Source organism: Oncorhynchus gorbuscha, linkage group LG18 (genome assembly GCF_021184085.1).
Source record: "Oncorhynchus gorbuscha isolate QuinsamMale2020 ecotype Even-year linkage group LG18, OgorEven_v1.0, whole genome shotgun sequence".
In the NCBI taxonomy this organism is placed as follows: Eukaryota; Metazoa; Chordata; class Actinopteri; order Salmoniformes; family Salmonidae; genus Oncorhynchus; species Oncorhynchus gorbuscha.
Genome location: NC_060190.1, coordinates 45,904,791 through 45,920,256, shown reverse-complemented (window position 1 = coordinate 45,920,256; position 15,466 = coordinate 45,904,791). Strand labels below are relative to the sequence as shown.

The window sequence follows — 15,466 nt, the reverse complement described above, 5'->3', positions numbered from 1 at the left end:
GAAACGAATAGAAGGGGAAGCACAGGGACAAGACATGATAATTAATGACAAAACATGACAATGTTGGCCAGGTGGGAGCGTCCCACACCCCCTGGAGTGCTAACATTAATAATATGCATGTCGATTTCATGTCTCAAAGTGGAGGAGAGATTGACTTCATCACTACTTGTTTTTGTAATAAGTGTTGACAAGCTGAATGCACCGAGCGGTCTGTTTAAACTGCTGGCACATAGCTCGGACAGCCATGCATACTCCACAAGACAGGCCACCAGAGGTCTCTTCACAAGTCCAGAACAGACTATGGGAAGTGCACAGTACTACATAGAGCCATGACTACATGGAACTCTATTCCACATCAGGTATATGAAGCAATTTTTTTTAAATACACCTTATGGAACAGCGGGTACTGTGAAGAGACACACACACGCAGCTAGAAACACATGCATACACACACACGCTAGCACACGCACTTTACACATACGTACATTATAATATTGTTGTATGGTGGTATTATACATGTTGTATTGTAGATATGTAGTGGTGTAATAATGTTATGTGATGTACTGTTTTATCTTTTGCTTTATGTGTGATGTAAGTCTCATTTGGACCCCAGGAATAATTTCTGCTGTCTTGGCAACAGCTAATGGGGATCCCAAATAAATACAAATAAAACACTTTGCTCCGTTGTAATGCTGTAAGTGAGGTCACTTACATCTCCTGGACTGTATATGCTGCACACAGTTATAGAGGTTTCAAAAGACCAATGTACTGCTGTGTGTGTTACTCATTCATATGTAGCAGATTCTGAGAAACTGTCACTAGCTATAGGCATTTGACTTAATGATTTGTTTGATCAGCCTTACAGTCACATCAGTAGGACAGACTGTGCAGTGCAGTAGATGAATGGGTAGTCAGGTAGCCTAGCGATTAAGAGCGCCGGGCTGTAACCGTAAGGCTGCTGGTTTGTATCCCGGAGCCGTCCAGATGAAAAATCTTACGACGTACATCACTTAATCCTAATTGTTCCTGTAAATTGCTCTTGATATAGGGGTGTCTAATCAAATCTAATGTGCCAACATGACCTAAATCATGTTCCTCCCCAACAGGTGTATGAAGATCATGACTGTATGCTGAATCAGACCAACATTGAAAATAACAGCAATAAGTTTTATGTCATTCAAGTGTTGAGTACAGGTGCCTGTTACTACTGCTGGACCAAATGGGGGAGAGTGGTAAGCTTCATTTCAGACAAAGACAAGATGGTAGTTTGCTACACATTCCTGTGTCAACTTTAGTAAATCTACATTTTTGCTGATGACTTTAATTAATATACTAAACTATTCATCGGTTGAGCATCTAGGATTGAAGCACGAAATCCTTCTCACCTACAGGGGGAAATAGGCCAGTCAAAACGATCAGTCCGCTATGCCAGCCCAGACAAAGCCATCAAAGACTTTGAGAAGAAGTTCACAGACAAGACGAAGAACAGCTGGAAGGAGCGGGACAATTTTGTGTCTTGCCCTGGGAAGTACACCCTGATAAAGGTGGATGGAGGCCAGGATGCAGAGGTCAAGGTAACAGAGGTGTGCTAGGGACTAAGTGCTGCTAAGGACTCTGATAGAGAGTCAGACTGCTTCTCTGACTCTCACTCGTTATTGCTTCGCTGTGTCAATTATAGCAATGCTCTCGTCTGGCTTTTGCAGGTGGACAATGTTGATGGGAAGATTGTCAAGGTGCCCCAAAACATTCTGCCTTGCACCCTGAATGTCCCCACACAGAAGCTCATCCATCTCATTTTTAGCAACGACATGTTCAAGAAGGCCATGGAGTGCATGGACCTGGGTGGGTGTGAATCTTAGTCCAGCACACCACCTTTAACGCTACAGCACTGAAACAATCCCTGTTCCTCAGTCATTAAGCCTGGATGGGGTCTGTCTATGTACACATGTTCTATTAACTAACATACCTGTTTGACTGGACTGCTTGTTGTATTGTATTCTACCCTCAGTGGAATTATATACAGTACTTGGCTGTTCAACTGAAGTCTCTGTGATCGAAGAGGTATCCTAAATCATTAACTAGAGTCATTTAAGTAGAAGGTAAAGCCTGGCGATCTGGAGATAAATGTCTAATCCATCTAAAACCCAGGCTGCCTGATCAATATTGTAAATGGCGCCTGACTGTAAAATGAATTGATTTGGACCGAAGCTTATTCAGCTGTATTGTGAGTTCCCCAACAACCACATTGACCAATGTAGAGGAAAACAGTCAACATAGAGCTATAAAAAAACGTGTCTAACATATGAACTCAGACAGAGCGGTAATATGTGTACAATCATCATCTCTTCCCTGGTTCTTCCCACTAGACATAAAGAAGATACCTTTGGGGAAGCTGAGCAAGCTGCAGATCACCAAGGGCTTTAAAGTGCTGGAGGAGATTGAGGGAGCTATGAACACCAGCCAGACCAGCAGGGCCAAACTGAAGGAGCTCTCCTCCAAGTTCTTCACCATCATCCCACACATCTTTGGACGCAAAAGGCCCCCGGTCATCGACAGCTCTGAGATCATAGAGAAGAAGAAGGAGATGCTTCTGGTGAGATCTACTTAATCAACTTGTACTTTGTGGAATTACATTGATATTGGTCAGTACTATTTAGGGCCAAAGGTTTTTTTATAGCCTACAAAGACACAGAGTTTTGGTAATAGGTTAAACTCCTGGCCATAATAATGAGTCGTTTTTTCCAGGCCTGGTCCCATCTCTCCCTCCTTCTGCTGGTCCCTGCAGGTGCTGGCTGATATAGAGATAGCCCAAGACCCGAAGGCTGAGACTGAGAAGACCCAGTAGCTGATGGAGGTAGAGAAAGTACCTCATTCACTGGACCAGAAATATCTGTCTCTCAACTGCAAACTCTGTCTACTAGAAAGAGAAACACAGGAATTCAAGGTACTGTGGCCTCTAATGGAAGTTTAATTTTATACAAACACGGCTGTATTGTTGTAGATGTAAAAATCATAGTCATACAAATCTTTAGTGATACTGATTGTAAGACGGAAACGGAGAAGATGGCGGATGTTTTACGTGCTCCGTTTTTTGTGCATTATTTGTACCTTTTGTAATTTATTTACTTATGTTGTACATAATGTTGGTGCTACTGTCTCTTATGACCGAGAATAACTTCTGGACATCAGAACAGTCCGACGAGCCCGACGTGAACGACATACTGCTTTCCCAGGAACAGGCCCAAATCCCACCATTTGCTTGAAGAGACAACAGCGAAAAAGAGGACAGAGGTCGGGCTGCCTTTTGAGAATTTGTAGGCGATCGAATAAACCCCCTGCCTTCTGTTCTACTAGCTAACGTGCAATCATTGGAAAATAAAATTGATGACCTACGAGGAAGATTAAACTACCAATGGGACATTAAAAACTGCAATATCTTATGTTTGGGTGGCGGACTATTAAAATATGTAAACAACACGATATATAAGGAAATCTCAAGGTTTTGCTCGCTTGAGGTGGAAACTCATGATAAGCTGTAGACCACACTATCTATGTAGAGTTGTCATCTGTATTTTTTGTAGCTGTCTACATACCACCACAGACCGATGCTGGCACTGAGACCGCACTCAATGAGCTGTATTCCGACATAAGCAAACGGGAAAATGCTCATCCAGAGGCGGCACTCCTAGTGGCAGGGGACATTAATGCAGGGAAACTTAACTCTGTTTTTCCAAATTTCTATCAGCATGTTAACTGTGCAACCAGAGAGAAAAAAAACTCTAGACCATCTTTACTCCACACACAGAGACGAGTACAAAGCTTCCCTCGTCCTCCATTTGGCAAATCTGACCATAATTCTATCTTCCTGCTTACAAGCAAAAATTACAGCAGGAAGCACCAGTGACTCGATCAATAAAAAAGTGGTCAGATGAAGCAGATGCTAAGCTACAGGACTGTTTTGCTAGCACAGACTGGAATATGTTCCGGGATTCTTCCTATGGCATTGAGGAGTACACCACATCAGTCATTGGCTTCATCAATAAGTGCATCGATGACATCGTCCCAACATATGCCAGTACATTCCCCAACCAGAGGCCATGGATTACGGGCAACATTCACACTGCCGCTTTCAAGGAGCGTGACTCTAACCCGGAAGCTTATAAGAAATCCCACTATGCCTTCCAACGTACCATCAAACAGGCAAAGCGTCAATTCAGCACTAAGAGGTTCTACAACTGCACCATCGAGAGCATCCTGACTGGTTGCATCACTACCTGGTATGGCAACTGCTTAGCCTCTGACTGCAAGGCACAACAGGGGGTAGTACGTATGGCCCAGTAAATCACTGGGGCCAAGGTTCCTGCCATCTAGGACCTCTATACCAGGCGGTGTCAGAGGAAGGCCCTAAAAATATTTATTTTCCACCATAATTTGCAAATAAATTAATTAAAAATCCTACAATGTGATTTTCTGGATTTTTTTTCTTCTCATTTTGTCTGTCATAGTTGAAGTGTACCTATGATGAAAATTACAGGCCTCTCTCATATTTTTAAGTGGAAGAACTTGCAAAATTGGTGGCTGGCTAAATACTTTTTTGCCACACTGTAAATGCATTATAGGGGACTATTTACTGAGACAAAATGATATACAATATTCTTATCTGTATTCGAAAGTAAATGTTGAGCTTCCATTGTATTTTCGTTCTTGTCTAATTTAAAGGTAATTGAGAAATACCTGAAGGCCACTGCACATAGCCACAGCCAGCCAAAGATTATAGATGTCTGGGAGATAGAGAGTGAGACTGAGGTGAGTAACACATGACACTACTTCAGCAAAATAATGTTAGCATGTAATACAGAATGAATTTGTATTGATTCATTACTTATTTGTTGTGAGCTTGATTGTTGTACTGAAGTTGAGAATTTTGTTTTTTTTGGCTTAAATGTACACACAGGTTCCTCTATTATAGTGCGTTTGGTCAAGGATTCTGTTCTCCTATCTGCATATCTGTGTGTGGGCATTGTTTTCAGCAAGCGGAGCGGTTCAGGGAGAATGACAACCTGGAGAACCGGCGTCTGCTGAGGCACGGCACCAACTTGGCAATGGTTGCGGTCATCTTGAACGGTGGCCTATATAGTCACTTCATGCCCCAGTCAGGGGGCTGCGCAGGCAGGGGCATCTACTTTGCCTAAGGAGATCAGCAACTCTGCTAATTACGGTGAGGTTCTACCCCTGCGTTATAGGGCATTTGGAAAGTATTCAGACCCCTTGACTTTCTTCACATTTTGTTATGTTACAGCCTTATTCTATATTTTGCTCATCTAGCCACACTCTATACCCCAAAATGAAGAAGCAAAAACTGTTTATTTATTTATTTTTGCAACGTATAAAAAAAAATGGAAATAATACATTTACTTAAGTATTCTGACCCTTTACTCAGTACTTGTTGAAGCACCTTTTGCAGCTATTATAGCCTCGCATCTTCTTGGGTATGACCCTACAAGCTTGGCACAACTTTATTTGGAGAGTTTCTCCCATTCTTCTCTGCAGATCCTGTCAAGCTCCGTCAGGTTGGATGAGAAGCGTCGCTGCACAGCTATTTTCAGGTCTCTCCAGAGAGACACTCAATGACATTCCAAGACCTGTCCCGAAGCCAATCCTGTGTTTTCTTGGCTGTGTGTTTCCATTGATCATGCTTGAGATGATTCTATAACTTGATTGGAGTCCACCTGTGGTAAATTCAATTGATTGGACATGATTTGGAAAGGCACACACCTGTCTATATAAGGTCCCACAGTTGACAGTGCATGTCAGACCAAAAACCAAGCCATGAGGTCGAAGGAATTGTCCGTAGAGCTCCAAGACAGGATTGTGTCAAGGCACAGATCTGTGGAATTGTACCCAAAATATTTCTGCAGCACTGAAGATCCCCATGAACACAGTGGCCTCCCTCATTCTTAAATGAAAGAAGTTTGGAGAGCTGGCTAAGATCTGACCGCCTGGCCAATCTGAGCAATCAGGGAACAAGGGCCTTGGTCAGGAGGTGACCAAGAACCTGATGGTCACTCTACCAGAGCTTCAGAGTTCCTCTGTGATGATGGGAGAACCTTCCAGAAGGACAACTATCTCTGCAGCACTCCACCAATAAGGCCTTTATGGTAGAGTGGCCAGACAGAAGCCACTCCTCAGTGAAAAGCACATGACAGCCCACTTGGAGTTTGCCAAAAGGCAAGATATGATAAACAAGAATCTCTGGTCTGATGAAATCAAGATTGAACACTTTGGCCTGAATGCAAAGCGTCATGTCTGGAGTAAACCTGGCACCATCCCTACAATGAAGCATGGTTGTGGCAGCATCATGCTGTGGGGATGTTTTTCAGTGGCAGGGACTGGGAGACTAGTCAGGATTGAGGGAAAGATTAAAGGAGCAAAGCACAGAGATATCCTTGATGAAAACCTGCTCAGGACCTCAGACTGGGGCAAAGCTTGACCTTCCAACAGGACAACGACCCTAAGCACACAGCCAAGAATAAGCAGGAATGGCTTCGGGACAAGTCTCTGTATGTCCCTGAGTGGCCCAGCCAGAGCTGATAGAACATCTCTGGAGAGACCTGAAAATAGCTGTGCAGCAACTATACTCCTGTCACCAGGCCTCAATGAGTCTCACCCTAGTGGCTGACCTGCTGTACGCCACAGGGGACACATATTTAACCCCTTTTTTGGGAGGGGGACACATTTAGCTACTTCTATATATACTTTCATTAACTCTTACCTGGTAACTTCAGATGAGTCTTGTGAGGCTTGTGGGTGTCCTAGAGCAAAACAACTGTCATAACCAGTCAAAAGTTTGGACACACCTACTCATTCCAGGGATTTTCTTTATTTTTACTATTTTCGACATTGTAGAATAATACTGAAGACATCAAAACTATGAAATAACACACATGGAATCATGTAGTAACCAATAAAGTGTTAAACAAATCAAAATATATATATTTTATTTGAGATTCTTCAAAGTTGTCACCCTTTGCCTTGATGACAGCATTGCACACTCTTGGCATTATCACAACCAGCTTCATGAGGAATGCTTTTCCAACCGTATTGATTGAGTTCCCACATTTGCTGAGCACTTGTTGGCTGTTCCTTCACTCATCCCAACCCACCTCAATTTGGTTGAGGTTGGTTCAAGTTGGCTCTGGACCGACTGAAGACCGTGCGCAGATCATGATATTCCTCCGGCACTCCTGTCAAATCACCAGGTTCCTCCTGAGAAGAGGGGACAGAAGAAACAGGAGGGATAGCAGACATTAAACACTTCACATGACAAGAAACGTTCCAGGATAGGATAGAATTACTAGACCAATTAATAGAAGGATTATGACATACTAGCCAGGGATGACCCAAAACAACAGGTGTAAAAGGTGAACGAAAAATCAAAAAGGAAATGGTCTCACTGTGGTTACCAGATACTGTGAGGGTTAAAGGTAGTGTCTCACATATGATACTGGGGAGAAGACTACCATCTAAGGCGAACATGGGCGTGGGCTCCCCTAACTGTCTGAGAGGAATGTCATGTTTCCGAGCCCATGCTTCGTCCATAAAACAACCCTCAGCCCCAGAGTCTATCAAGGCACAGCAGGAAGCTGCCGAACCGGTCCAGCGTAGATGGACCGACAAGGTAGTACAGGATCTTGATGGAGAGACCTGAGTAGTAGCGCTCACCAGTAGCACTCCGCTTACTGATGAGCTCTGGCCTTTTACTGGACATGAAATGACAAAATGTCCAGCAGAACCGCAATAGAAGCAAAGGCGGTTGGTGATTCTCCGTTCCCTCTCCTTAGTCGAGATGCGAATACCTCCCAGCTGCATGGGCTCAATCTCTGAGCCAGTGGGAGGAGATGGTTGAGATGCGGAGAGGGGGAACACCGTTAACGCGAGCTCTCTTCCACGAGCTCGGTGACGAAGATCTACCCGTCGTTCTATGCGGATGGCGAGTGCAATCAAAGAATCCACGCTGGAAGGAACCTCCCGGGAGAGAATCTCATCCTTAACCTCAGCGTGGAGTCCCTCCAGAAAACGAGCGAGCAACGCCGGCTCGTTCCAGTCACTGGAGGCAACAAGAGTGCGAAACTCTATAGAGTAATCCGTTATGGATCGATCACCTTGACATAGGGAAGCCAGGGCCCTGGAAGCCTCCCTCCCAAAAACTGAACGATCAAAAACCCGTATCATCTCCTCTTTAAAGTTCTGATACTCGTTAGTACACTCACACCTTGCCTCCCAGATAGCTGTGCCCCACTTCCGAGCCCGTCCCGTAAGGAGTGATATGACGTAGGCGATCCGAGCTCTCTCTCTTGAGTAAGTGTTGGGCTGGAGAGAGAACACAATATCACACTGGGTGAGAAAGGAGCGGCACTCAGTGGGCTGCCCAGAGTAACATGGTGGGTTATTAACCCTAGGTTCCGGAGACTCGGAAGACCAGGAAGTAGCTGGTGGTTCGAGACGGAGACTCTGAAACTGTCTTGAGATGTCGGAGACCTGAGCGGCCAGGGTCTCAACGGCATGACGAGCAGCAGACAATTCCTGCTCGTGTCTGCCGAGCATCGCTCCCTGGATCGCGACGGCTGAGATGCGAGAATCCGTAGTCGCTGGGTCCATTCTGGGTCGGATCCTTCTGTTATGCAGGTGAATGAGGACCCAAAAGCGACTTAACAGAAACAGAGTTTATTCCAAGTCAAAACAGGAAAACTGAAACCCTCTAGTCAGTAGAGGGGGACAACTGGAGGTGCGACCACAGACTGCAGGTCGCTTCGGGAAGGCGCAGGCCGTAGCTGATATAGACACCTGCTCACACGCAGCATCTGAAGAAGGCAAAAACACGACAGGACGGAACGAGGACACAGAACAGCAAACAAGGATCCGACAAGGACAGAAGCGAAAACAGAGAGAGAAATAGGGGCTTAATCAGAGGGCAAAATAGGGAACAGGTGTGAAAGAGTAAATGAGGTAGTTAGGAGAATGAGGAACAGCTGGGAACAGGAACGGAACGAGAGAGAGAGAGAGGGAGAGAGGGAGGGGGAGAGAGAGGGATAGAAGGAGGGAAAGAACCTAATAAGACCAGCAGGGGGAAACGAATAGAAGGGGAAGCACAGGGACAAGACATGACAATCAATGACAAAACATGACATATACAGATGTACACACAATTTTAGAAGAAATGGATTGGGAAAGTGAGACAGAGATTGTTGGAGGACGATTCATTTAGCGATTCCCAAATGGAGGAATATTTTTTTCACGGAGAGGACATCATTTTGGACTGGTAAGTTCTTCTCATGCTAAGGCCGTTGTTTGAAATTAATAATATCAAATATTATTTGTGATTTTTTATTTTTTTAGTAGCAATATATATAAATGTAATGAAATGTGTAAAGTACACGTTGGCTATACATTGTGGGTGGGGGTATGTTTGTATGTACTGACCCAAATCCTATGTTTGTGTATTTACATATTGTGGATTAGAGGGTGCATGGCCGAGATGCGTGTCTGCCACTCCATCCCACCCCACCCCCACATGAAATAGCCCATTTGAGGCTGTTGAGGGGAGGGCAGGCCCACAACAATGGCCAAAGTGAAATGGAGACAGTAGATCTAGCTGGTCTGTTGTAATATAATAAAGACAGTAGATCTAGCTGGTCTGCCATAATATAATAGAGACAGTAGATCTATCTGAAATGTCATAATATAAAATAGACAGTAGATCTAGCTGGTCTGTCATAATATAAATGAGACAGTAGATCTAGCAGGTCTATAATAATATATTCAACCTTATGTTCCCTGTACTCTATATATATATATCTGTTTATTATACCTGTTGATACATATGTGAAACTATTCTAACTGAACGTTTTCTTTCACAGTGACACTGACTCCGAATGGGAGCCCCCAGTGCCAAGGTGTCCATCCCCCACTGAAGCTGGTTCATCCAGCCGGACACCTGTTGTCTCAGCGCTACTGGGGCATGGACCGCAAAAAATGTCCCCATTCCAACTGCAATAAAGGACTACAACAAGAGCATGGGAGGTGTGGGCCTGTCAGATGCGCTGATAGGCTATTACAATGTTCTCCATAAGATTATGAAATGGTACAAGACTATCAATTCATCAACATTGCTGTGGTGAATGCATTCATCCTACACAAGGAAATGGCTAAGAGCTGTGGAAAGCCCCCCATCTCACAGCTAGCCTTCAGAGAGCTGCTCATCAATGAGCTTGCTGGCTACAGCACCACTACACCACGTTCTGGCCCCTCTACCTCTGTCCCTTCTGCTCCTGACACAAGTGGTGTTCATCTGCCCAAATGTATTTCTGCAGGCATGGATGTGCCTCAGGGCCAAAAGGGCCCAGCATGGAGGCGTCGCTGTGTTCTTTGCAAAATTAAGTCCCCCATCACCTGCACCATATGCTTGGTGACCCTCTGCTTTTCAGCAGAAAGAGACTGCTATGGCACCTGGCAGCAGCAGCACAATTTTGTGTAGAGGACTGAGGGTCTTCCAAATATGTTGTTAATTTTAAAGATGATGATACAACAATAAAAATAAAAAATGTGTATTTTTTCAATGTATTGTCTAAACCAGATCTATTGTGTTATATTCTCCTACATTCAATTCACATTTACACAAACTTCAGAGTGTTTTCTTTAAAATGAAACCAAGAATATGCATATCCTTGGTACTGGGCCTGAGCTACAGGCAGTTAGATTTGGGTATGTCTTCAGGCGAAAATTGAAAAAAGTAGAGGGGTAGCTGTAAGAGGTTAAATTGAAATGTTTTACTTTTAACAAAGGCACACCTGTTAATTGAAATTAATTCCATGTGACTACCTCATGATGCTGGTTGGGATAATGCCAATAGTGTGCAATGCTGTCATCAAGGCAAAGGTGGCTATTTTGAAGAATCTCAAATATAAAATATATTTTGATTTGTTTAACACTTTTTTGGTTACTACATGATTCCATATTTGTTGTTTCATAGTTTTGATAACTTCACTATTATTATTATTATTATGTAGAAAATAGTAAAAAAAAATAATTAAACTCTGTAATGAGTTTTGACTGGTACTGTATGTGTTCATGAGCGGGGTCATATTAGTGTGTTGCCCAAACTGTTTAGATGCAACAGACTTAATTAGCAAATTGGCGGTAGAGACTTCAGACGAGTTCTTGGATGCTTGTGGTGGTTGAGAGCCTTATCTTTCCATGGAGGGTTCATAATAGCTTTTGTCGGCCAAACCGTGGAGACGCTACAGACATTTTCGTGAGAAGACTGATTTTCGGGATGTCTACTGGTCTGACAAACACTGCAGTAGCTCTGCCACCTTTCACAACAGGTGGGGATGACCAACAACGGATGTCGGGGATTGAGACGCAGCCCATGCAAAAAAAAACATATTTCTAGCTTATTATGCTAACTTGATTTCCGCAGGGGCACAGACATCTACTCTAGACGGTTACAAGGACCTCCCTTAAAGCCATGTCTCTGTGTCCTGTCTCTGTGTAGTGCATACATCTGAAGGCATCGAGGTGATGTTTCTGAATGAGGTGGTGCTAGGGAAGGAGCACACCATCACGAAGGATGACAGCTCCCTGATGAAGGCTCCTGATGGCTACGACAGCGTGGTGGCTCGAGGACAGGTGGAACCAGGTACAGCACCACCACTCACAGCTCACTTCTGGTCTAATAGCAACTCACTCCCTTACCCTGGTGACAAAATCCATTCACTGTTATTGTCTCAGCCATGGCCAGTCTGTCTCTATATACATCGGGTCACTTAGAAATGTCCTTGTTTTTTAAAGAAAAGCACATTTTTTTGTCCATTTAAAATAACATCAAATTGATCAGAAATACAGTGTAGACATTGTTCATGTTCTAAATGACTTGTCCTCTTGCTCAGTTGTGCACTGGGGCCTTTCACTCTTTCTATTCTGGTTAGAGACAGTTTGTGCTGTTCTGTGAAGGGAGTATTACACAGCGTTGTACGAGATCTTCAGTTTCTTGGCAATTTCTCGCATGGAATAGCCTTCATTTCTCAGAACAAGAATAGACTGACAAGTTTCAGAAGAAGGTACTTGGTTTCTGGCCATTTTGAGCCTGTCCTCAAATCCACAAATGTTGATGCTCCAGATACTCAACTAGTCTAAAGAAGGCCAGTTTTATTGCTTCTTTAATCAGATCAACAGTTTTCAGCTGTGCTAACATAATTGCAAAAGGGTTTTCTAATGATCAATTAGCCTTTTAAAATGATAAACTTGGATTAGCTAACACCACGTGCCATTGGAAAACAGGAGTGATGGTTGCTGATAATGGGCCTCTGTACGCCTATGTAGATATTTCATACAAAATCAGACGTTTCAAGCTACAATAGTAATTTACAACATGAACAATGTCTACACTGTATTTCTGATCAATTTGATGTCATTTAAATGGCCCCCCCCAAAAAAAGAGATTTTCTTTCAAAAACAAGGACATTTCTAAGTGAGCCCAAACTTTTGAACGGTAGTGTATACTCTAATGAAGTGGTCACTGTATTTCTAAACATCTGGTAGATGGTCAGACGATATCCAGAAGAAGGCATCAGTATGGTTGTGTAGTCAACACTGTTGTATCGTTTCAGACCCGTCCAAGGACATCTTCCTGACACTGGATGGTAAGCAGGTGGCTGTGCCTCAGGGTAAACCCACCAAGCAGCCCCAGTACAAGGACAGCTACTTCGGCAACAGCGAGTACCTGGTCTACAAGGGAAACCAGTGTCGCATCCGCTACCTGCTGGAGCTCAAGTTTTAACTGGAGAGAAGGAGAGAGGGAGGAGGCACCTATGCATTCTAGGAGATGGTATTATTCAAGTAATTAAGGTTTTTGTTATTAATAGACACCTCTGTCACTGTGTGCAATATCCAACCAAAGTTCCCTATAATATCATATATATACTCTGTGCCTTATCCTTTACAGTATCCTAACAGGCTTTGAGTGAACAGTCTTCCATGGTCTATTGCAGTGGTTCCCAAACTTTTTATTGTCCAGTACCCCTTCAAACATTTAACCTCCAGCTGCGTACCCCTCTAGCACCAGGGTGAGCGCACTCTCAAATGTTGTTTTTTGCCATCATTGTAAGCCTGCTACACACACGCTATACGATACATTTATTAAACATAAAATTGAGTGTGTTTTTGTCACAGCCCGGCTCGTGGGAAGTGACAAAGAGCTCTTATAGGACCAGGGCACAAATAATAATATAATTACAATAATCAATCATTTAGCTTTTTATTTAGCCATCTTACTGTACATATAAAACTTGATTTGTTCATCAAATTGTGAATAACTCACCACAGGTTAATGAGAAGGGTTTGCTTGAAAGGATGCACATACATGTATATCTGCAATGTTGGGTTGTATTGGAGAGAGTCTCAGTCTTAAATCATTTTCCACACACAGTCTGTGCCTGTATTTAGATTTCATGCTAGTGAGGGCCGAGAATCCACTCTCACATAGGTATGTGGTTGCAAAGGGCATCACTGTCTTAACAGCGCGATTTTCCAAGACAGGATACTTCCAGCGCAGCCCTGCCAGAAATCTATCTGGCAGTGGCTTCTGATTAAATGTTCAGATATTGGTAAGTGGACTGAAGGCAGGGCATGAAAGGGATAACGAATCCAGTTGTTTGTGTCGTCCGTTTCTGGACAGTACCTGCGTAAATGCGCACCCAGCTCGCTCAGATGCTTCACTAAATCACATTTGACATCCTTAGCTTGAGTTAATTGGCACACAAAAATCATACAATGATGGAAATACCTGTGAGTTGTCCTTGTTAATGCAGACAGAAAAGACCTCCAGCTTCTTAATCATAGCCTCAATTTAGTCCCGCACATTGAATATAGTTGCGGAGAGTCCCTGTAATCCTAGATTCAAATTATTCAGGCGAGGAAAAACGTCACCCAGATAGGCCAGTCGTGTGAGAAACTCGTCATCATGCAATCGTTCAGACAAGTGACAATTATTGTCAGTAAAGAAAACTTTAAGCTCGTCTCTCATTTTTTTTTAAACATGTCAATACTTTGCCCCTTGATAACCAGTGCACTTCTGTATGTTGTAAAAGCGTTAGATGGTCGCTGACCATATCATTGCATAAACAGAAAAAATATGCGAGAGTTCAGGGGCCTTGCTTTTCACTGTAGTGGCCAAAACAGCAAGAGCCTCTCGGTGGATGCTGCAGTGTACCCAAGTGGTTTCAGGAGCAGCTGCTTGCACACGCATTACCACTCCACTATGTCTCCCTGTCATGACATTACCACTCCACTATGTCACCCTGTCATGGCTTTACCACTCCACTATGTCTCCCTGTCATGACATTACCACTCCACTATGTCTCCCTGTCATGACATTACCACTCCACTATGTCTCCCTGTCATGACATTACCACTCCACTATGTCACCCTGTCATGGCTTTACCACTCCACTATGTCTCCCTGTCATGACATTACCACTCCACTATGTCTCCCTGTCATGACATTACCACTCCACTATGTCTCCCTGTCATGACATTACCACTCCACTATGTCTCCCTGTGATGGCTTTACCACTCCACTATGTCTCCCTGTCATGGCTTTACCACTCCACTATGTCTCCCTGTCATGGCATTACCACTCCACTATGTCTCCCTGTCATGGCTTTACCACTCCACTATGTCTCCCATGTTTACCATCCACTATGTCTCCCTGTCATGGCTTTACCACTCCACTATGTCTCCCTGTCATGGCTTTACCACTCCACTCCCTGTCATGTCTCCCTGTCATGGCTTTACCACTCCACTATGTCTCCCTGTCATGGCTTTACCACTCCACTATGTCTCCCTGTCATGGCTTTACCACTCCACTATGTCTCCCTGTCATGGCTTTACCACTCCACTATGTCTCCCATGTCATGGCATGGCTTACCACTCCACTATGTCTCCCTGTCATGGCTTTACCACTCCACTATGTCTCCCTGTCATGGCCTTACCACTCCACTATGTCTCCCTGTCATGGCTTTACCACTATGTCTCCCTGTCACATTACCACTCCACTATGTCTCCCTGTCATGGCTTTACCACTCCACTATGTCTCCCTGTCATGGCTTTACCACTCCACTATGTCTCCCTGTCAAGGCTTTACCACTCCACTATGTCTCCCTGTCATGGCTTTACCACTCCACTATGTCTCCCTGTCATGGCTTTACCACTCCACTATGTCTCCCTGTCATGGCCTTACCACTCCACTATGTCTCCCTGTCATGGCTTTACCACTCACTATGTCTCCCTGTCATGGCTTTACCACTCCACTATGTCTCCCTGTCATGGCTTTACCACTCCACTATGACTCCCTGTCATGGCTTTACCACTCCACTATGTCTCCTGTCATGACATTACCACTCCACTAT

The 15,466-nt window shown here is 44.0% G+C and overlaps 1 pseudogene; it reads left to right on the top strand.

Moving 5' to 3' along the window:
* Nucleotides 1-903: 903 nt before the first annotated feature.
* Nucleotides 904-12,838, top strand: LOC124004164 (annotated as a pseudogene).
* Nucleotides 12,839-15,466: the final 2,628 nt, after the last annotated feature.